At 48.5% G+C, this 21,958-nt stretch overlaps 1 long non-coding RNA gene across 1 annotated transcript in view; it reads left to right on the top strand.

Annotated features, from left to right (window-relative positions):
* The first annotated feature begins 1,668 nt into the window (after positions 1-1,668).
* The window catches only part of LOC122455731, a 38,157-nt gene continuing 17,867 nt past the window's right edge, over positions 1,669-21,958 (top strand). The window contains exons 1-2 of the long non-coding RNA XR_006274171.1: positions 1,669-1,821; positions 4,587-4,825. This is a non-coding gene — a long non-coding RNA (uncharacterized LOC122455731). The remainder of the gene's footprint in view (positions 1,822-4,586; positions 4,826-21,958) is intronic.

Here is a 21,958-nt window from a genome sequence, read left to right as displayed (position 1 = left end):
TCAGTAACATGAAGATAGCTCTGTATACACTATAGGACAGGACAGAAATTGCAGATGAACTGGAGGAGAGCTGGCTGAGATTACAGCTGTGAATTCAGGAAAAGTAACTGGGGGTTAGACTAAGGAGTTAAACACAAATAGGCAGATGGCCAAAACTAGTGTAAATGTCTATATACAAATGTAAGAAACTTAAAACAAAAAGAAGTGAACCAGAATGCCTGGCGATGGAAGAGAATCCTGACAACAGGCATTACTGCCACATGATGGAATGATCAATCAATGGGATGCTGTAACATCTGGCTCTGAACTACCCAGCGAGAGCAGGCTAGAGCGCAGAGATGGGGGTGGAGAGAGCAGTGCTAAATCTAGCTCCCACTCAGAGTTTAACATATAGGCATGGTCACTCCTGTGTCAGCATGACATCATCTCATTAGCACAGCCACGCCATTAAGGGTTATGTGAGACCTATCCTTCCAGACAGTCAGACCACGTACAAAGGGGAGATCTGCAAGTCTCGGATGCACTTCTCCATCTCTCTGTTTTTAACCTTATAGTTACAAACACTCTCTGGGCAAGGGCATCTAAACAGCTGGAGGTCTGTAATTCTCCACGTGGAGCTGGGCCCTAGCCAAAACGGTGAGGTATCTACCTACTGCATTCCAGTCTGGTTACTAGTAACCAGTGTCTGACAGAGTCCAGACAGTGCCACGTTCTCACTTGGACAAAGCCCTTTTCATGGTGCTAAAAAGCCTCCTGGGGCCTGCGGCTTTCTGAACAATCAGCAGCAGCATTCAGCACTGTCCTCCTCCATCCTGTGCCCCTTGGCTTCCAGACACCAGCGCTGTTATCAGGTCAGGTCCTCCGTGAGTCAGCAGCAGCCAGTACCCTTCTGCTGGAGAGGAGCCAATTTCTGAGCAATGATTTCCAATACCTGGGGCTTGTGGTCAGGTTGTGTGTGGAGAGGATTAATGACAAAGGCTTCTTGGGGGCTTAAGGGATCTGGATCTAATTTAAAACCAAAACAAAATATAGGAACTTAGGAACGTAAGAATTGCCATACCGGATCAGACCAGTCCCGTATCCTGTCTCCAGCAGTGGCCAGTGCCAGATGCCTCAGAGAATGGTACAGGAAAACTCCTAGTACATAGTTATGGAATAACCAGCCCCGCAGAGGGACTTTCTTCCTAGCCCCTGGCTGTTAGTCGTTGGTTCATGCTCTGAAACACAAGGGTTTATATCCCTTCTATATATTTTTATTGTGTCCTCCTTCACTAATGTTACCGTAGATGTTTTTATTAGCCATATAAATGTCTGATCCTTTTAAAAATCCTACAAAGCTCTTTGCCTCGATAATATCTTGTGGCAACGAGTTCCACAAATGAATTATGCATTATGTAAAAACATGTTTCCTCTTAGCAGTTTTCAGTTTTCTGCCTGTGACTTCAGATGGCTATCCCCTTGCACTGGTATTAGAAGGCAGGGTAAACAGGAATGCACAACTTACCTTCTCTATACCATGCATTATTTTAGATCTGTATCGCAGGGTGGGCTGGCCCTTTAAGGAAGTTTGAGCTAAATTATATTTGTGCAATGGACTTGAGCTTGGGTGAGTGGGTCAGGTGACCTGTATCACCTGATAACAGCCTGGGGCAGGACTTTCTCTAAGAAGAAGTTTGCTCCAGTAATGAAGAGTGGGAGACAGACTTGCAGGGAGGTTTTTCTGGAGGGGCTGTAGCGTGAGAGAGAAGCAGGGAAGGTGCTCTGCACTCCAGCCAGATAGAAAGGCCTGTCTGGAGCTACCTTATGTGAGAAGCAGAAGAGGTAAAAGAAAGAGGCTTGGGGTAGCAGGAGCTGGGGTTTTGCAGAAGAATGGGTGAGCCCATCAAGGGACAGAAGAAACTGTGGAGAAGGGGAAAGGTTCATCTTGATGACAGAGGATGTGGAAAAAGCTAATGTACTCAATGCTTTTTTTGCCTCTGTTTTCACTAACAAGGTCAGCTCCCAGACTGCTGTGCTGGGCAACACAAAATGGGGAAGAGATGGCCAGCCCTCTGTAGAGATAGAGGTGGTTAGGGACTATTTAGAAAAGCTGGACGTGCACAAGTCCATGGGGCCGGACGAATTGCATCCGAGAGTGCTGAAGGAATTGGCGGCTGTGATTGCAGAGCCCTTGGCCATTATCTTTGAAAACTCGTGGCGAACGGGGGAAGTCCCGGATGACTGGAAAAAGGCTAATGTAGTGCCCATCTTTAAAAAAGGGAAGAAGGAGGATCCTGGGAACTACAGGCCGGTCAGCCTCACCTCAGTCCCTGGAAAAATCATGGAGCAGGTCCTCAAAGAATCAATCCTGAAGCACTTAGAGGAGAGGAAAGTGATCAGGAACAGTCAGCATGGATTCACCAAGGGAAGGTCATGCCTGACTAATCTAATCGCCTTTTATGATGAGATTACTGGTTCTGTGGATGAAGGGAAAGCAGTGGATGTATTGTTTCTTGACTTTAGCAAAGCTTTTGACACGGTCTCCCACAGCATTCTTGTCAGCAAGTTAAGGAAGTATGGGCTGGATGAATGCACTATAAGGTGGGTAGAAAGCTGGCTAGATTGTCGGGCTCAACGGGTAGTGATCAATGGCTCCATGTCTAGTTGGCAGCCGGTGTCAAGTGGAGTGCCCCAGGGGTCGGTCCTGGGGCCCGTTTTGTTCAATATCTTCATAAATGATCTGGAGGATGGTGTGGATTGCACTCTCAGCAAATTTGCGGATGATACTAAACTGGGAGGAGTGGTAGATACGCTGGAGGGGAGGGATAGGATACAGAAGGACCTAGACAAATTGGAGGATTGGGCCAAAAGAAATCTAATGAGGTTCAATAAGGATAAGTGCAGGGTCCTGCACTTAGGATGGAAGAATCCAATGCACCGCTACAGACTAGGGACCGAATGGCTCGGCAGCAGTTCTGCGGAAAAGGACCTAGGGGTGACAGTGGACGAGAAGCTGGATATGAGTCAGCAGTGTGCCCTTGTTGCCAAGAAGGCCAATGGCATTTTGGGATGTATAAGTAGGGGCATAGCGAGCAGATCGAGGGACGTGATCGTTCCCCTCTATTCGACACTGGTGAGGCCTCATCTGGAGTACTGTGTCCAGTTTTGGGCCCCACACTACAGGAAGGATGTGGATAAATTGGAAAGAGTACAACGAAGGGCAACGAAAATGATTAGGGGTCTAGAGCACATGACTTATGAGGAGAGGCTGAGGGAGCTGGGATTGTTTAGTCTGCAGAAGAGAAGAATGAGGGGGGATTTGATAGCTGCTTTCAACTACCTGAAAGGGGGTTTCAAAGAGGATGGCTCTAGACTGTTCTCAATGGTAGCAGATGACAGAACGAGGAGTAATGGTCTCAAGTTGCAATGGGGGAGGTTTAGATTGGATATTAGGAAAAACTTTTTCACTAAGAGGGTGGTGAAACACTGGAATGCGTTACCTAGGGAGGTGGTAGAATCTCCTTCCTTAGAGGTTTTTAAGGTCAGGCTTGACAAAGCCCTGGCTGGGATGATTTAACTGGGACTTGGTCCTGCTTTGAGCAGGGGGTTGGACTAGATGACCTTCTGGGGTCCCTTCCAACCCTGATATTCTATGATTCTATGATTCTATGATTTAAGTTAAAAGAAAAGGAGTACCTGTGGCACCTTAGAGACTAACAAATTTATTTGAGCATAAGCTTTCGTGAGCTACAGCTCACTTAATGCACCAGATGAAGTGAACTGTAGCTCACGAAAGCTTATGCTCAAATAAATTTGTTAGTCTCTAAGGTGCCACAAGAACTCCTTTTCTTTTTGCGAATACAGACTAACACGGCTGCTACTCTGAAACTTGATTTAAGTTGGCATTGAACTGTGATGTTCTAATGAACCAGAGCCCTGGAAGGGGTATTGTTTGCCTGGCAATGGGCTGGGTGCAGGAGCCCCAAATGGGGAAACTGAGGCAGTAGCATAGGGTCTGATGCCAGATCTGGTAAGACCCTGTTACAGTACCTCTATGTTCCTTCTTCATCATCTTTCTAAACTAAACAGTCCCATTCTCTCTTCACCCAAGTCTCCCCAGACTCCTGTTAGATCTAGCGGCCTGTCTCAGAACCCCTCTACTTCTGCTATGTTTTGCTGCAATAGGGTAACCAGAATTGAGTACTCTTTTCCAGGGGTGGGGCATACCATTGACTTATGCAACAGTATGACACTTCCTGGTCTATTTATTACGCATTTGAGCATCTTGCTTTCTCTCTTGACCACTGCTTGCACCCTGAACTTAAGGTATTCATTGAGCTGTCCAGGTCTCTTTCCTGAGTAGTTACAGTTTACTTAACTGTAAGGATAAATCATGTGTAAAGATAAGTCAGCTTATTCCTTTCTATGGGGGTGTTAACTTTCATTCATCTACAGTGAACTGCCTTGACTCATGGCGTCCCTTGACCCGGCTTTGTTAGATACCAATAAGTACCACAACCACAACCCCTGCCCAGCACGCAGGAGAAGTTCCTCAGTGTGAGGCCAGTAGAACTAGCTTTTAACCGTTTTTTCTCATGTTTGAATAGATGTTGAAGATTGGGTGGCTACCTACAGCCAGTTGACATCTGAGGCTGGAGAATACTCCTGGTATTGGCTGGAGAGGAGAACGCTGGTTGGTTGGCAGTGATGCTTTCTTCTCTGCTGCTGTCCTCTTCGACTCATCCTCCATCCTGGCTTCCAAGCACTTCTCCCATTGGCCGTAGTGATGACCCTCACCTGGCTCTCCCTGCGCCATTCTGCTGATCACTACTTACTTATGCTGGAGGTAAGACTGCATCTCTGTCTCCCTCCCACCCTGCTGCTGTGCTGGCACATTCTGGTTCTGCAGAACACACACATGCACCCCTAAGTAGCCGGACGATGGTGCCCCACTGGGACAACTTACAGTAGAGGAAGGTCTCCTCTTGGCCTGGAATCAGGGGGTTACAGAGTCTTTGCAGGGCAAGAGAAGGGAAAATGCAACATGGGCTGGCCACTGGCACTCTCATGCTGCCAAAAAAATATGAACTCGTAGGCAGTTGCTCAGCTTGGGGCATTGAGTCCCTTCGAGGGAAATGGCAGCCCTAAATTTATGTCATCAACTCAGAGGCTATGGGTAGAATCCTCTGTGAAGACCTCACATGAGCTGCTTGATGCTATAATTGTCGTGTGCCCAAGCTCCTACCCGCACATGTCATGCTGGTATAGATGTAGCTACATGGATTGATGATGCCATGTCCATATCCACACCAGGCGTTACACTATCCCTCACTACCTCTGGTGCACAATACACGACTGATTTTGTACTCCCCTCCTCCGCTACGTCTGTCAACACTATCCACCTAGAAATCCCACCCCTCCTATTAACCTGTCAGGGGTGAGGAAAGTGGTTTCCTGGAGTCTGCAAGTTCCCCACCTGCCAGCACCAGCAGCTATAGGCAGCTTCAGTGCTGTCGGCCAAAAGGCCTAAGAGCTATTAGTAAAGTGCTAACTCCCTGCACTAGTACTCCAACTGATGCTGTAGATCCTGGAACAGAATGAGCTGGCCCTTTAAGAAAAGGCATTCTGGGAGTTGTAGTCTCCAGGGACCATGTGATTATAAACTGAGGGCTAGGCCTGCTGGGAGAAAATGCATGCTATAAAAGCTAAGCCCCTGCACCCCTGCCAGAGGAACCTAGAGGAAAGTAGGCAGTCTCTTTGCTTGGAGACTTGAAGGGAAACAGCTGTGGCTTTTAGCTCTTTCCTGGCAAGGGCATGAGATGGAACCTGAGTGGAGCTCTGGCCAGAAGCCGGTGAAAGGACCTAGGGGCTGCCAGAAACTACTGTGGACCCCTGCAGCCAAAAGAAATGAGGCTTTAGGGGAACCCGTACAGCTGCGGGGTGGGCAAGGGCTGTTGTGAACCCTGGAGGAAGAGCTGCTTGTAGATACTAGTGTGAGAGCTGTAGAAGACTGAGAAGCTGTGGGAGGGGAATGGGGCGGGACTTCCTGTCTGAGGGTGGGAATATAACTGGTCTATTAATAAACCAGACCCCAGAAGAGGAGATTTGATTTGGGAGCAAGAGGTGTGTGAGTACTCCTCAGGAGCACAAAAGGTGGGGGTGAAAGGCAAGGAAGAGGGAGTGGGTCGTGAACCCTTCTCCCATATGACTTCCAGAGTGCTCTCCTCTGCATCCCCTGTCTAATGTTAAAATGCCTATTTGCATCATAGAGCTGTTTCTCTCCAGTTCACAAGCAGAGCTGGTGCCCTCTGGGTTTATTGACGTGTGTGTGTGTGTGTGTGTGTGTGTGTGTGTGTGTGTGTGTGTAGGGGTGCAGGAGACTCTGTGAGTAGCTAAATATCTGAATGCCTTCACTTGTGCCCTAGGCTTGTCTTGCTTCTGAGTACCTGGAATAGTCCTGGAGCATGCCAGGGTGCTCACGAAAAATACTGCCTGGGAAGCCAGCCACATACCCATGCACCTTGGCAGGGCACATGTCCCAGGTTGAGGTGGGTGTACCCATCGCTCAGCTTTCATCCTCCCCTCCTGAGTGCCCAGTTCCTCCTACACCCCCTTTCTGGGCACCAGAAAGTCTGTTTAAGCCATTGCAGGCTTTTGGGAATGCTGGTCTTGATGTATGCATCTTGGCACCGAGTCTCACTTTATCATGCCAATAAACTGATTAGAATTGAATTTACAACTGGAGCGCTCATGGAATTCTTTGTATGAGCCTAAGGGGAAAGCTCTTGGTTTTTATCATGCATTTCCCTGTTATTTCTCCCACTTAAATGAGAGAAAAAAGACATTTAAAATTCTCCAATACCTCGGTCCCCAGCTTCCAAACTCAGAGCTCTCCAGTGTAGGAGACTAAAGGAGGAGAGGCCACTGAGCATGCAGGACCCACTGGGGGACTCCACCTGTGGCTACCTGCAAGGCCAGGCGGACACACAGCTCTTGGCCATGGCAGGGCCCAGCTCCACCTCAGTTCCCGAGCCCTGCAGAGTTCCTTCCTGAGCTGCACCCAAGGAGGGGCATCTGTCTCCAGAGGCAGCACTCCCCCTGCCGTCTGCTGGGCCCAGGTCCTCAAAGGTATTCGGACATCTAACTTCCATTGAGGTCAGTGGGAGTTAGGTGCCTAACTACCTTTAAGGACCTTATTCATAGAGTCCAAGGCCAGAAGGGACCATTGTGATCATCCTGTCTGGCCTCCCGTATCACACAGACCAGAGAACTTCTCACAATAATTCCTAGAGCAGATCTCTTAGAAAAAACATCCAATAGCGATTTAATAATTGCCAGCGGTGCAGAATCCGCCATGACCCTTGGTAAATTGTTCCAATGGCTAATTACTCTGACTGTTAAAAATTTATGCCTTTTTTCCAGTCTGAATTTGTCTAGCTTCAGCTTCCAACCATTGGACCACGTTGTACCTTTCTTTGCTAGACTGAAGAGCCCATTATTAAATATTTGTTCTCCATGTGGATCCTTACAGCCTATAAGAACCAAGTTACCCTTAACCTTCTCTTTGTCAGACTCAAGGAGCTCCATCTATTTAGCTTATCGCTATAAGGCATGTTTTCTCATCCTTTAATTATTCTTGTGGCTCTTCTCTGATCCCTCTCCAATTTACCAACAACCTTCTTGAATTGTGGACACAGTGTGCCAGCCATGGTCACACCGGTGCCAAAGAGGAACCTGGATCTTGATGCCTCTCGGAGGAGGAAAAGCTGAGCAGACCAAGCATGTGGGGAAGCGACAGAACGTGACTTTATTCTTAAAACCCTTCCCCCCTCCTCCCCGGCCACATTTTCATTTTGTACCCCTCTGATCCTAGTAGTTAGCCAAAATTCAGGGTCCTGCAGGTTGTTCTGGTGAGGAGACATTGATGGAGTTGGGTATCTCTGACGCAACCCTGTTTATTCGTAAAGAGGGTGCACAGTCCTCTTTCCCCAAACACAACAGAACACACAACTCCAGTCCCCTTTCTAGCCACCGTTTATTCCAAGAGCTCTCTCTTACCTCTTTCTCAGGGCCATGCTGCCCGTGCTTCTGTGGCTGTGTCTGGTGCTTCCTTGCTGCCATCTCTCTCTGCTTCTCTGCTCTTTCTGCCTCTCCTTCACAGATGTACACAGCATCACACACCAATAGCCAAGGAACCCCCTCCGTTCACATGTGCCTTTGTTTTGGGCGGTGAGCATGCCTGTGTTTGGGGCAGAGGCTACAATTGTTTCACCTAGCTAGTTCAATAAAGGAATTTAAATTGTTTCTGACTTGAAGGGCGGCTGTTACACCTCATGGTTTCCATGAGGTTTAACCAAACTCATAGCGCTATCTTGGCCCCTTCCCCATAGTATCTGAGCACCATTTATCCTCTTGCCTGGACCCACCCACTCCTACACTGCTGTGCCATGATAAAAATGTCCTCTCTAGCCTTAGAGCTGGGTGTCAAGTTAGACAGTCCCTCTAAGGGAGCGATTGCCTGGGCGTGAGGGTCCCGTTCACACTGTATGGTGGTAGCACCTGGAGACCAGGCCACTGTACAAACATAACAAAGATGGCCGCTGCCTTGAGAAGCGTATGGTTTACAGAGTAGAGTAACAGTGAGTGAGGTTGGTGTGGTAGGGAGCACACACACAGAGCGTGACAGCTGCCTTTTCCCGCCCTGGTGTCAGAGCAAATCCTGTCTCACCGACGTGGAGTTCCCATCGCTCATGTAAGTGGAGGGGACGATCCAATTTCTCTTAATGTGAAAACACTTGTATCATTTTCATTGAATAATTTAACAATTCCCAAGAAATGTCTGTCGATTGTAAGTTATTCTGAGCAGACACCAGTAAATAGCAGCCATTCATCGTTGTGTTAGGAATCGGTAATTAAAAATTATGAGGTAATTTCAACCAAAAATGGAAAAATTCTAAACAAAATTAAATAATTCTCTGGGATCACTAGTAAATGACACCATTGTTTTATTTATCAGTGGCTACAAATTACCAAGCATTCTCTGACTGCTCTCCCTCCTGCTTTGTGTCTGTGTAGCTCCCTGTAATTTGTTTAATTGCTAATTTTTAATGAGTAGGGTTTTTATAACATTTTAGTGTGTTGTTTTTTAGCAGTGGGTTTTATTGCATTGTGCAGAGCCTAAAGCACCTTGGTGCAGGAGCAATTTGGCAGTTAAAATTATTATTATTTATTTAAATCCAACCCTCCAGCCTCTTTAACCATTTGGCTGAATCTGTAATCACAAGAACTATGTGGTGGAAATGCTCCGTGCTGAAATCTCAGGGCCACTGGGCTGGCACGAAGGAGACCTGGTTCTGTTAGTGACTCTGTGATCTCGGGTATGTCTTTCCTCTCCCACTCATCTGCCTGTCTCTCCACATAAACTGTCAGCTCTTCCAAACAAGGGCTGGCTCTTGCTAGCACAATGGGCCTGGATCTCAGCTGGGCCCTCAAGGTGCCACCATACTAGCAATTATAAATCACTATCTTGCCGCCTAAGTAGGGCACTACTTTGAAAGGCAAAGAGTCAGCGCTGCAAAGCGCCGCAAAGCCAGCATTTGGCGCTGGTTTTGCAGCACTGCAAGGAACACGTGCAGTAGTAGCATGCTGCTAGCACTGATCGTTGTAGTTACCTTCTAACCAGTCCTGCAGCCCATCTTCACGTTCCCCAGCTTAATGGTACCTTTCAGGTACTGAGTTCTTATTTGATAGCACCCACAGGTGTGCTTGGAGTGCCACAGGAACACTGATAAGTTAGGCCCCTGCCCACCAACACCTGGAGGGCAAGAGCAAGGACTAATGTGGGCCTCAGACATGATTTATGCAGCTGCTCAGCTTAAGCAGGTGGCCATCTTGATGGTTTAAAGGTGTTGTCTGTACTGTTCTTAAAAATGATGTGTATTGTTTTGTGTGTGTGTGTGTGAGAGAGAGAGAGAGAGAGAGAGAGAGAGAGAGGTGCCAAGCAAGTGCATTTAGAAAAGCGACCAGGACAGATCCTGTGCTGTATCTCTCAGGAGGTGGAGCTCAGGGGTGGTAGCTCTAGTCCACCTTTACAACTGTGGGGTTTTCTGCTCTCCCTAGGGCACTGCAAGTTACAACAGTCCCAAGAGCTGCTCTCACTTACACTGGCTTCCCCAAGTTGCTGGTCAGAGCACTCTGCCCTTCCCAGTCGCTCTCCTGGCATGCTGGGGCTGCACAGAGGGGAGTTTCCCAGGGGGGTCACCTGGATCCCTCTGTGATGCCCCGATGCGGGTACAAAGGAGACAAGCTAGGTAGTTACATGACAGCATAGTGGGAGGAGGCAGGGGAATAGGGACAGTTAGCTCAGTGCAGCTGCATTCTTTTTATTTTCAGCGATGGAGGTTTTAGGCTGGTTTTGAATCAGATAAGGGGTCTGGAAAAGGTGCCCAGACCGGAGTGTCTCCTTTCATCTACACAGAGAGGGTCTCTGTGATGTGATGATGCATTTTGTGCATTCAGCCAAAAATCGCACTGGCCTCTTTTGCTGCCGTGTTGCATTACCAGCGCCTGTCTGTGCTAATTTGCTATGCACCATCACTCCAGGGGAACGGCTGCTTTCTACATTTCTCCCGGTAAGTGACACACAAGCCTCTGCCCACTGGCCAAGGGTGAGGGAATCTCCCTGCAGAATCTCTCTTCTCCACCCGCCCTCCTCTGCTCCTTGGAGATGTAATGGGGCTGAGCTCTTCTTATGACTAACAAAGAGGGGCGGGAAATGGGCTCTGTTGGTTCATTGCTGCTGTCCTTCCACTGAAAGATCTGCAAATGCAAGCACCACCTTGCTTGTGTCTGATCATTTCCCAGGTGACAGAGCTGTAATGAGCAGATCCTTTTATTGTTTCCATTTAGCCGTTTCTCTGTGGGATGCAGGAGTTGAGCTGTGGGATGAAGTTGTTGCCACTTGTCCTGGGCTTTGCAAAAAGCCCATCTCAGGCTGTTCTGCACTTTATGGGCTATTTAACCCCGCTCCGTCCTCTGCCCTCCCCAAATACAAATCTCCTTATAAAGTCCATTTACCAGGCAATTGCCCTCAGATTGTGATAGCTCCCACTTTATGATCTGACCAAATCAGACACCAGATGGAACAAGGAAATCATTTGTTTTTATGAAGAGGTTTTAACGAGAACTTCTCCCTTCCCTCAAGTCCTAGGAAATAACTGGTTGACAAGTTTAATCCTTTGCTGGCATCTGGCCTGTCTACTTCCAGTGAAACTGCTGTTTCTCAGGTACCTTTCCAGGCTGGGAAGCACCCAGCTGCAAACAGCTCACCTCCCGAAACAGGAAACTCCATGTGCACCATCCTGCTCTGGTAGTGCTGCTATTGGGCAAGAAAGGACAAGAGACCCCAGAGGACCTGAGGCATGTAGGTGTATGAGTCCCCAGTTAGCTGGGGAAAGGTCTGAAAGGGAAACTGACTGGATTTATTTATGGAAAAATGTTTTTTTAAAAAGCAGCGAAGGAATGAGGGTGGCTGTAGTATTATCAGCCCCTGAGCGTTCCAAAATCATGAATCCGGCTTTCCAGTGTCCAGGAATTTAAAAGAATAATAATAATTTTTGGCTCTTTATTTGCCTTCATTGCTTCAAACTTTTGTCTGCAACCAGGCTGGCTAGAAACGTCCTCTTTCTTTCAATCAAAACAGAGATGCTCAATCGCATCCGTGAGTGGGGCCTTCTGAAAAATGCCCGGTATCTCAGGAGCGGCAAGAGAATTGGCAATGCTGCCCGGGACCCCGTCCCCGGGTTAGGGAGAGCTCAGAATGACCTCATCACCCCATGAAGCCAATCCTTGCCCTGGGCTAGAGAGAGAGAGCAGAGAAACCCCATTACCTGAGCCAAGCTTCCTTCAGCTCATGGCTAGATCCCACTGCCCCCGGGAGTCCATGCTGTGGAACTGGAGCAAGGGGGCAGTTGCTCCCCAGACCTTCGTTTCCCCCTCTCTCTCCTGACTTCTTGCCTCCCCCCCCCCCACTCCTGACTTTGCAGGATATGACATAATCCCATATAACGTTCTATAGGCTGATGCAACTTTACACCCCCCCATTCCAGAATCTTTCTGCAGCGTCGCCCCTGCGTGCAGGGTTATTCAGAGTTCATGACAGCTGTGAAAAGCAGCAGATGCTTGTTTATTTTAGCAGGGGCAGGAACCACAACTCCTTACTCAGACAGCCTAAGCGCTCAGTTCCAATGGGAGTTTATATGGCCAGCATCTGCCCTCTGCTGGTGAGATCCAGACGTGCATGGCTTATTCCCAAATTTCTGGCACAGAATAACAGAGAGAAACCATATTTGATCCCCTGGTGGCCCCTCCCTGGCTGCCAGAGCCAGATTGTTCCCTATAGACTGTTCTTTGAGGCCTCATCCAGCCTAGTTTTAAATGTCCTGGCAATCGGGCTGCCCTCCGCTTCCCTTCAGAGAAGCTGTTCCTCAGCCTAATACATCCTGCTCACAGGCATGTGTTTGGCATTAATTTTTCTTTGCTTAATTTCATCCCATTTAGAGATGGTAAAACTATTCACCGTGAACAATTTATCCAGCAGGTATGGCTGGTACTTTCTGTTACTGAGCTGTCAGGGCAGAGCTGCCCCTCCCCCCGCATCCTTTTGAATTAATCTTTTCCCATTGTTCAGTGAATACAATTTATGACCATATTTGAGCTCTGGGTTGTTTGCAAATGGTTTGTAGCAAGTGACTGGTCAACTATTTGATGTTCAGAATGATCTAGGAAAGCTTTGGGATGGGACATGTGGCATTGCTTCTGTTTCCTGATTGGATAGCCTCATCTCCGTAAACTACTTCTGCTTCCCCGCCAAACAAATGTAAATTAATCCTCACACAAAATTTGGCTTCTCGATTTAAATGAATCTGTGTCACGAGCTGCAAGTTCTCTCTTCTCGAACAAAATTTCACTTGGACGCACCTCCACAAAGAATAAACCAATGCAAGCAGGTGGAATCCAAACCTGGTTTCTAATTCTGTCTGTTCTCCTTGGGGTTTACACATTGTGAAGCCAGTTTTGGAATGCCTTCCCTCTCCCCAGGTACCACACTAAATAATCTCCCATCCCTCTGAGATGCGTAAACACCTCAGATATTTGCAGACTGTTATCATGGCTCTCACCCAACACACACTTAGTTGTTGCCTAGTCAAGCTTGACAGTTTCAGCTCTTTTAATCTTTCCTTAGAAATCAGTCCCTCGGGCCCTTTAATCTGTTTTCTCCCCCTCCCCTGCCTTCATTTGCCTCCAATTTGTTGACACAGTCTCGATGCTGGGTTGCCCAATTGAACACAGTGTTACAGGTGCAATCTCACCAGTGTCATGCAGGGGCTTCCGGGAGGGATGATCGCCTCTCTGCTCTATGATCTGATGCTTCTTCATTTGCAGCCCAAAATTACATTAGCGTCTCTTTTTGCATATTTGTTCTGTGTGGATTCCAGAGCTCACAAATTGCACTGAAGCCCTTTTTACGCTTTGCCTAATGATGACAAACATACTGGAATACTCACAATCACTCATTTGAGGATGGCTTTGCCAAAACCTTCCTATTCCAAGGAGTTTTTGTAGTGAGTGTGCCGGGGGGGCGGGGAGGAGTTAGACATGGCAGGTTCTCACCTTTTTTAATTAGAATTGTTCCTGTCTTGCAAGAGAGATTGGAGGTTATTATTTATGGTTGCAAGTCGGTTCAAAAAAATTCCAAGCACCATCTGTTTGAGGGAGAACAGGAAGAATTTCAATATGCTTTAGACCTTGAAGAGTAATGTTTGTATAACAGGCTCATAAAATCAATTTCTAATAGTTACAGGTACCCCCTTAGGAATTTAAATAGTCTGTTAACAAAGTTAGTCCATCTGCCAAGTAAGTACATTAAGCGTATGCATAGTATTACGTGTATATACACACGTGCATGAGCTTGTGTGCCCCCCAACACACTGTACAGCACACTCATGCGTGTGCACTGTGTAGATACATGCACAGTGCATGCACTCACTCAGGTTATGTATATAAAATAATCCCTCAGCCAGAGGTGTATATGCAGATCCAGACAGGAACATCACGTGTCAAACCCGAGGGCCCTGAGCTTTTATCTAGTGCCCCTCACTAACCTGCCCTGAAATACTCAGGCACCAGGGGAAATACTTGTCCCGATACTCAGCCTACGTCCCATTCCAGTTCTCTTCCTGCCGGGCCTACCCTCTTCTAAATGGTCTCCCACCAAAGCTGCCTAGCTGTCCATCCTGCGGCCACTTAAAGACGGATGGGGCCATGACCACGGTGGACGGTTTCACTCTCCACACCCCGCTGCGAGCTCCTTCCCTTTAGACTCAATGCTGGGAAGTCCCTGCCTCCTCCCTTCCTCCCTCCACCCCCAGCCTCTGCTGCAGGCCCAGCTGTGTAGAAGGAGGGGCAGCACCTGGTACCCGGGCAAGATGGGTGTTGTTGAGGGGGCAGGCACAGGAGGGGGGGTTACCTGTGGGTGGGAAGTAGACCCTTATAGAACTCACTATAGGCCAGAGTCCTTAACCAGCCTTTCTGTCAGTGGCTACAAACTTTCCCTCGTCCCCAGCACAATGCCCCCACTACCCAGACCCTGAAAACTTAGCCAGTCCGCAGGAAGCATCCATGGGCTGTAACTAGGAAGAAAGGAAAAATGTAGTTTGAGTATCAGTCTCCCACTAGGTGTCACGGTGAGGGGCAGCAACAAACTGCACCCTCTGCAATGTGTGCTTGTTTCCCTGAGGCAGGGCAGAGTCTGGTCCTCTGCCCGCACATGAATTTGTGTCTCTGCAGAAGAGGATTCTCCCCAGTGCCTGAAAGGGATTGATTTCCCACCAGATGTTGGGGGAATAGTCTTGGCCCAAGTCGGTGGCAAGTACCGAGGTGGAAATTGATGTTCAGATGTGGGAGGTTGGGATAGTCTGACCCACAGCTGGACTCAGCCTTTTTGTCCAGGGGGCTGTATTTTGCTAGTTCTTCTGAGCCTCGCTAGGAGATTGTGGGAGCATCTGTCACCATACTGGGGGTTTGAGGTCACGTGTTTGCAGCTCCCAGTGCCTGATGCAGCAAAGGGTTGGGCCCCCTTTCCGGAGATCGTGTCATGGTGGGAAATAGACTGGCTGGAGTCAGAGATTTTGGGATGGTCTCAAAGGATTGAGGAGAAGAAGCCATGTGAGATCCAGCTACTGAAGGTTCGTCTACACTGCAATCAGAGCTATGACTGCCACCTGTGTCAGCAAACCCACACAAGCTTTGATCTAGCTAGCTCCAGTAACAATAGCCGGCAGCGTGGCCAACTGCCATTCAATTAAAGTCACCGGATGGACCTTGAAAAGTCACTCGATGCAAAAAATTGCTAACCTGCTGAGAGCCTGTATTACGGCTGCTCTCGGCGCTAGTTCGGTATGGCCTGTCCCACTTCTAGCTCCTCCCCTCCTGGCCAGGGCCTGGCAGCAGCAGCTGTGGGACGAAACTTCTTCCTCAGCTACTTTGCAGTGGCCTGGTGCCTGCTGAGGGTGGCATGTATCCCTATCAGAGTGGGCCTGTTGATCACAGCATGATTGGGATGATGTCTGGGATTGAGGCTCTGGTGCTCTCGCACATGGCGTCTCCCAAATCCTAGAGGCTAATGGGTCTTCAAGGCCACTCTATGTTTCCATGGTTTGTAAGAGCCCCCAAGGGGCACTCCAGCCATACAACCCTTACCTCCCCTATACCAGGGGTCAGGCAGGGGAGGGCGTACTGTGGAATCAGCTAGGCAGGATTCCCCGATACCAGGGAACTCCCCAGCTGCCTGCTGACGGCAGCTTGAAGTGCCCCTTGTTCTGTTTGAGCAGGACTGAGCCCGTGGCCCAATGGTTCATGGTGTTGTTAACAATCTCTTTGTGCTAACATTTGTCCTTGTAGAAAATCTGCATTCCCAGCTCCTCCACAGAGCTCCTTCGCTCCGGCGTGTGCAATGCGGTGCCAGGCTTTCCACACTTCCGACCTGACAGAGAATATATTCTGTATAAGCGATAGCGGGATATTGGATTTTTGACCACGTCTCTCTCCCCCTGGGAACAGGTGGTTTCCATTTATGTATCTTCCATGAGAGTCAGTCAGGGTAGTTACATCTGTCAGTTGAGCGCCGCAGGTTTGTGACTTTTGGCAGAGAGAGGCCCTGGGAAATGAGCCATTTGTGTTTTCTTGGGCCCATTTATCCTGTTCGTTCTTGAGCTGTGTCCTGTTTTCACTGGTTGTAAGGCAGGTGCTGCTACCTGGCTGTGGGCTACTTCTCTACATGCACAGACTTATGGATGCCTGTTGCAGATGCTGTTTCTTCTCTTCCTTCCATTCTGGTTTGTTCCTTTCCAGGTGCTTCTGCCGTTAGTAGCCAGAGTCCTGATTTTAGCGGTTCATTTCAGCTAAACACAAGAGTATTGATCTCTGATTTCTGTTCTAATATTAGAAACTTCTGCTCATTATTTTGTAAATCTTATCCTGCCATCCAGGAGATGGCTTCTGAGTCAAGGGAGGAGAAGTGCTGTATTTCTAGAAAACTTTAATTTCCTTGAATCACGGCAGTGTTGTTGCATGAATAGAGAGAGATGCTGAGATACATTCCTCCTCGTTCCTCTATAATTATTTGTGGTGTTTTCCTTTCTGACTGTTATTCCAGTAATTGCAGACGGTCTCATTCCAGACATTTATTCTTTCTGTGAACATCAACATGTTGGTTTTTGTTCTAGTGCCCCAGTCTGTGGCTAAAATCTGGGAATGGTACTTCAGGGTCTCTGAGAATATTTTCCTTTTGGGCTCCCTGTGTCCTGAGGGCACTGCCTTTGCGAGCTGGGATTTGGCATTCTTGGCCATGCATAACTGCTGCCAGGGATGCTGATTGGTGGGTTTCATATTTGTATTTATTGCTGTGTTTTGCGCTTTACTTTGTTGTTCTCCATGTCCGGCGAAAGGGCGAGAGGCTGGCAGTTTAAGTGACAGAGGGGCTGTTTGGGTTGTGGACAAACCCACAACACTCTTTGCGCAGAGGTTGTGCTGTGTGTCGGAGAGCGTCTCGGCAGGGCTGTAGGGAACAATGTCAGAAGGCAACAGCTAGCTGACTGCCCTTACGCACAGGGATTGGAGCGGGGGCCTGGCTAAGGTGTGCAGGGGTCTGAGACAGCTCTGGCAGGGAATGACACTAAGGCACTTCTGGATCTGTTTGCTGCTGCTGGGGTTTGCTGAAGGCTGGAGTCAGAGTGCTGCACACACAGAGAGGAGGAGGCCCTCCCTGCCCCAGAGAGATCTGGTCTAGGACAGGAGAAAGGAAATGTGTGGACACATCCATGGCTCCTACATAGCCCCACTTGTACGGCATGCAGCCAGACCCTGGAGGGGGATGCTTTTAGTCTCTTCCTCTTGGAAGGTCTTGCTTGTTTTATTATCAGTGAGTTTTACAGCCCCACTCCCCAGCCCCATGAAGCGTGCTAGGCACTGTATGGCACAAAGAACAAGACGAGGGCCGCACGGTGAGGAGCAGACAGTCGAACTCACCTGGCTTTAAATCATGACTCTGTGACAAGTAAAGTGAGCAAGTCGCACAGCTCCTCTTGGCCCTTTTCTCTGGCACAACCCCTGCCGACCCCCTACGGTATTTACAACAGCTCAGAGCTGCTTCTCCTCCCACCGCTCTCGCCATCACTGAAGTGAAGGACTGTAACCTCCCCTCCCACGGGTGCACCTTTTAGCCCTCTCACCGGTCCCCCATAAACAGCCTCTCCTGCACCCCCAGCTCCACCCCGGCCTCCGGTGACATGAAAGGCTGAGCAACTCCCTGCCTCTCCTGACTAACACAAAGCAAAGGGCTGCTGGCCTCTTCCCACCCCCCACGCTAATACAGATCCAGGGAAAGCAATGGGCTGTCAGACGCTGGCATGGAGACACAGAGCAAATACATGCAGTGTCATCACTTGGGGATTTCTGGCCCCTTCTTTTGACACCGGCCCAGTGCTGCATCTCCGCTCAGGAACATCTGTTTCTTTTGCTTGCCGTGTCCAAAGGCAGCAGGCTGCGAGGAGAGGAGACGGCTTGCGGATCACAGGGCCCTGCTCTTGTTGCTCTCTAGGCAGACTCTTCCCCCCCATCCTGATCCATTTAGAGGAAGGCAGCAGAGCTGGTGGGAAGCCTCACCCCACCCCCCCACCCCCCGCTGCACTCGTCTCCTTGGGTTTCACTTCAAAGCGCTCTTGCAGCTGCCTGGCCCTTGGAAACACGATGGCGACTGTGACACAGGGGGAGTGGTGGGGCCTATGGTGCAGGGACCTGGTACGCTTTGCCTTTTTCCTTTTACTCACCTTCAATGTGGATCGCAGCCTATCCCCTCCTCCCCACGCCCAGGCTGCCTTACCCAGCAGACTCACCCGAAGCCTGGCTCCTGGCTAAAGCAGAACTGTGCATGGGCCCATCTCTCTGGATTTGAACATTCTCAGTTACTCGGCGACAACTATTAAGTCATATTTGCTCTACGGACAAGTCTTGAGGAGCTAAACAATGGGAAATGCCCCCCAAACCCCAGCCTCTGCCTGGGGACAGGAAAAATGGGGACCCCTGCATGCACTTGGTTATAGATCTCTGGGGATTGTTAGAAAGAGGCAGGGACAGGGTGGTCCCCACTGGGAAGACAGAGAGCAAGCAGAGGAGATCTGGGTTTTGTGGGTACTCCTGCAATGCACAGAGTGGCTGTTGGGGGTAGTGTGCAAAACTGGCACAGACTCTCCACTTGCCCTGCCCCCATCGTGGTGCCACTCGGTGCATGTCTTCTGCCATGCCCTATGTTACAGCAGCTTGAGGGCTGCTTAGTAATGCCCGCCGGGCATCAAAGGCACAGCCTGGGATCAGCATTGCAGACTCGCAGCCTGACCGTGCCTCCTCTTCGGTAACTACATGCACGTTCCTCTTATGCCAACGGCAAGGAGGGTATGTGATGTACAATCGCTTGAACCACGGCGGTTGCAGGCTACTGAAGGATCCTCCTCATTTGGGAGTGATCCTTGGTGGTCCATTAACTCAGCTTTTGTACCCAAAGTGCCTGGGTGGTGAGGCACAAAGAGGGCCCAAGACACCAGAGGATCATTAGTAACTAAGGGCTGCTATGTTCACCTAGACGTTCATCCCCAGCTAAACGTCCCTTGATGGCTTGGGGACAAGAAAGGCTAGAACATAAGAACGGCCCTACTGGGTCCATCTAGCCCAGTATCCTGTCTTCTGACAGTGGCCAGCGCCAGGTGTCCCAGGGGGATTGAACAGAACAGGTCATCACCAAGTGATCCATTCCCAGCTTCTGGCAAACAGAGGGGAGGGACATCCTGTCCATCCTGGCTAATTGCCATTTGAGAACAGACAAGACGTGCTTGCATGTCCTCGGACTCTTCTGCCCACTATTTTAATTGGGTTCAGTGAAACAGGCAAGTCATGTGGGGCCACCCAATAGCTTCCGTCCGTTCTTCCCAGCTGTTCTCAATTGCTGTATTTCCTCGTTCTCTTTCACCGCCCTGATCCCAGGCGTTGTTTTCCTTCGCTGCTTCCAAGAATGAGGCACCCACTGTTTGTGCATGTAGAATCTTACTTTTAAATCCAGGATCCTGGAGAGTTGCCAAGACGTGCTTGGTGTTGTCAAATATTTTGGCAACTCATGTCTCTAATTTAGTCTCAAACATCTTCACTAGGGAAACGGCATCAGCTGAGCAGCAAGTTGACTCCCTGCATGGCTGCTGAGTGAGCTGCTTCCCAGACATTCGCCGGGGAAGCAAAGCCAGAACGACTTGGCTCTAGTGGGCTGAGTTAGCACGAATATCCGGCGTGCTCTGCAGAAAAAGGAGCAAATGTTTTCACAAGGTCGTCGTTCCAGTCCTGATGGAGGAGTGACCTCCCTTTGTCCCTGCCTGTCCCCTTAACCCCAGTGCTTGGGTGTCTTTGAAAAGAAAAGATGTCACGTAACTTTTATTACATCCGAAAGAAAATATCCCCTGGGGGAAATCTCAAAAACTGTCTTCTTGGCAATATGTCTTTACAGTATCTGTCTTCCTCTTCTACTCTAGTCAATGTCCCTTTCAGCTATTTGTCTTTCTGTGGTCCTGGCACATGTGATATGCACAGCCATGGCCCCATTGACAGTCTCGAGAGTCTGAGAACTCGCCTGAAAGCCTGGTCTCGGGCCAAGAGCCCAAGGTTAGGCAAATATGTGGATAGCTTGCAAACAGCCCACATATGTTGGCTTGAATGCAGCTTTAAGAATCAGGTGTGTGATCCTTTTAAAGGATCCGTTTTTTCCGACATTCAGCAAACGCACAGTCCTAGATCAATGCTGGGCTGAGAGAATGTTTGTTTGCTAATTGGTCAGTCTGAGCCTGCTAGGAAAATGAGTCTGTGGTTGGTAAAAGACTGAAGGGAGCTAATTAATGGCCACCTAAGCAAGAGTGTCAAAGGTAAGTATCAAACTAGAGAGCAGATGTTTTCACTAGAAAATGTTTCCTCGTCTTGGATGCTGTAGTGATTAATCAAACAGTGCCTCCAACAGTAGGTGGTGCTGTACCTTTAAATTAGTACCAAACTGGAGCCCTTTCGGCATGAATGACTGCTGGCCCTGTTTTGGGGGTTCTTGAGCTACTTCATAGCTTGGATGATCTCTTAATAGGGTGCATGTGTCTCATGGATGCCAACCTTCTCATTCATAATTGCCCAGTCCCATCATCACTCCCATGGGCAAGCTCCTAATCCATACCATATTCATGGCACCTATAGCAATTGCTTTCATGGAAAAGTCCTCTCAGGACAGTATTTTATATATATTTTAGCTTCTTTTAAAGCAGCTAGAAACAAGGAGGGGGCCAACTCTTCGGAGACCACTTCTGGCTCACAAGCCACAGTGTGGTGTAGTAAGATGAAGTTTTTGGTGAGGGTTTCCCAGCCGCCTGCATGTGTTGCGGTGATCTGTAGTGTCCTCAATATATTTTATCACAGACAATATTTATAATAGGTGACAGTGGCTTCAGGATGGCTGCAGCACCTTGCTCTTAGAGAAGATTTCTGGTCATGCATACATGACAGGAACTTGGGAAGACTTACCAAACCTTGAACTCTGACTCTCTGTGAATAAGGAGGCAGAATACCTGACAGTGTTTGTGCATGGCAATGCTTGGACCCATAATAAGGGTCTGTCCCACAGGAGTGCTGGCAAGAAACTGATCTGAGACTGGCCCCAGTCGTATGATCAAGGCCAGGCTTCCAAAGACAAATACCCTTATCACATGACTGGAATCCGTTTCCACTGACTCTAGTGTTTACTCTTGCAAGACATCCTATATTAGGTGATAGATAAAGATTTCAACCAGGAAAATGATGAGTCTGAATCTCTCATCTACTATAGCAGATATAACCTTCCCTTTGAAAAGGAATTAGAGGAAACGTCTTATGTGGCGTGCAGAGACAAGGCACCATTAAAAGTCCAGAGGGGCTGCAAAATCTCCTGAAAGCCTGGTCTCTAGCAGGAAGAAATGGTGCTGGGTTTTTAAAATCTATTTAAGATGTGGTTCTTCTCTGAAAAGGCCTCTGTCATAATGCTATCATGGGATTCTATTTATTAAGTCTTAATGATTCCAAATCAGAAGTGCTCATTTTACAAGTCTAAATGCTCTTTTCTAATTGTCAGCTATACAAATTCAACCTGGGACCTGAAAGTCAAGCTGGGTTATTTCCTTCTCAAGCAGCATTACCAGTAAAAAGGTTCATTATGCCAAATTATGCAAATAGTGCCAACCTGTGCAACCTCTCTGTAACTGATTGGCATTTAATAAACAATTTTATTTTTATGGCTTTAAAGAATAGAATCCAACTTTCTCTCTCTTAGATCTTTATTGGCTCTACAGGGCTAATGGAAATAAAAAGCAGA

The sequence above is a fragment of the Dermochelys coriacea genome, chromosome 9 (genome assembly GCF_009764565.3).
Source record: "Dermochelys coriacea isolate rDerCor1 chromosome 9, rDerCor1.pri.v4, whole genome shotgun sequence".
NCBI classification, from domain to species: domain Eukaryota; kingdom Metazoa; phylum Chordata; order Testudines; family Dermochelyidae; genus Dermochelys; species Dermochelys coriacea.
The sequence above is the reverse complement of the archived record's forward strand: the minus strand, read 5'-3'. Positions and strand labels throughout refer to the sequence as shown.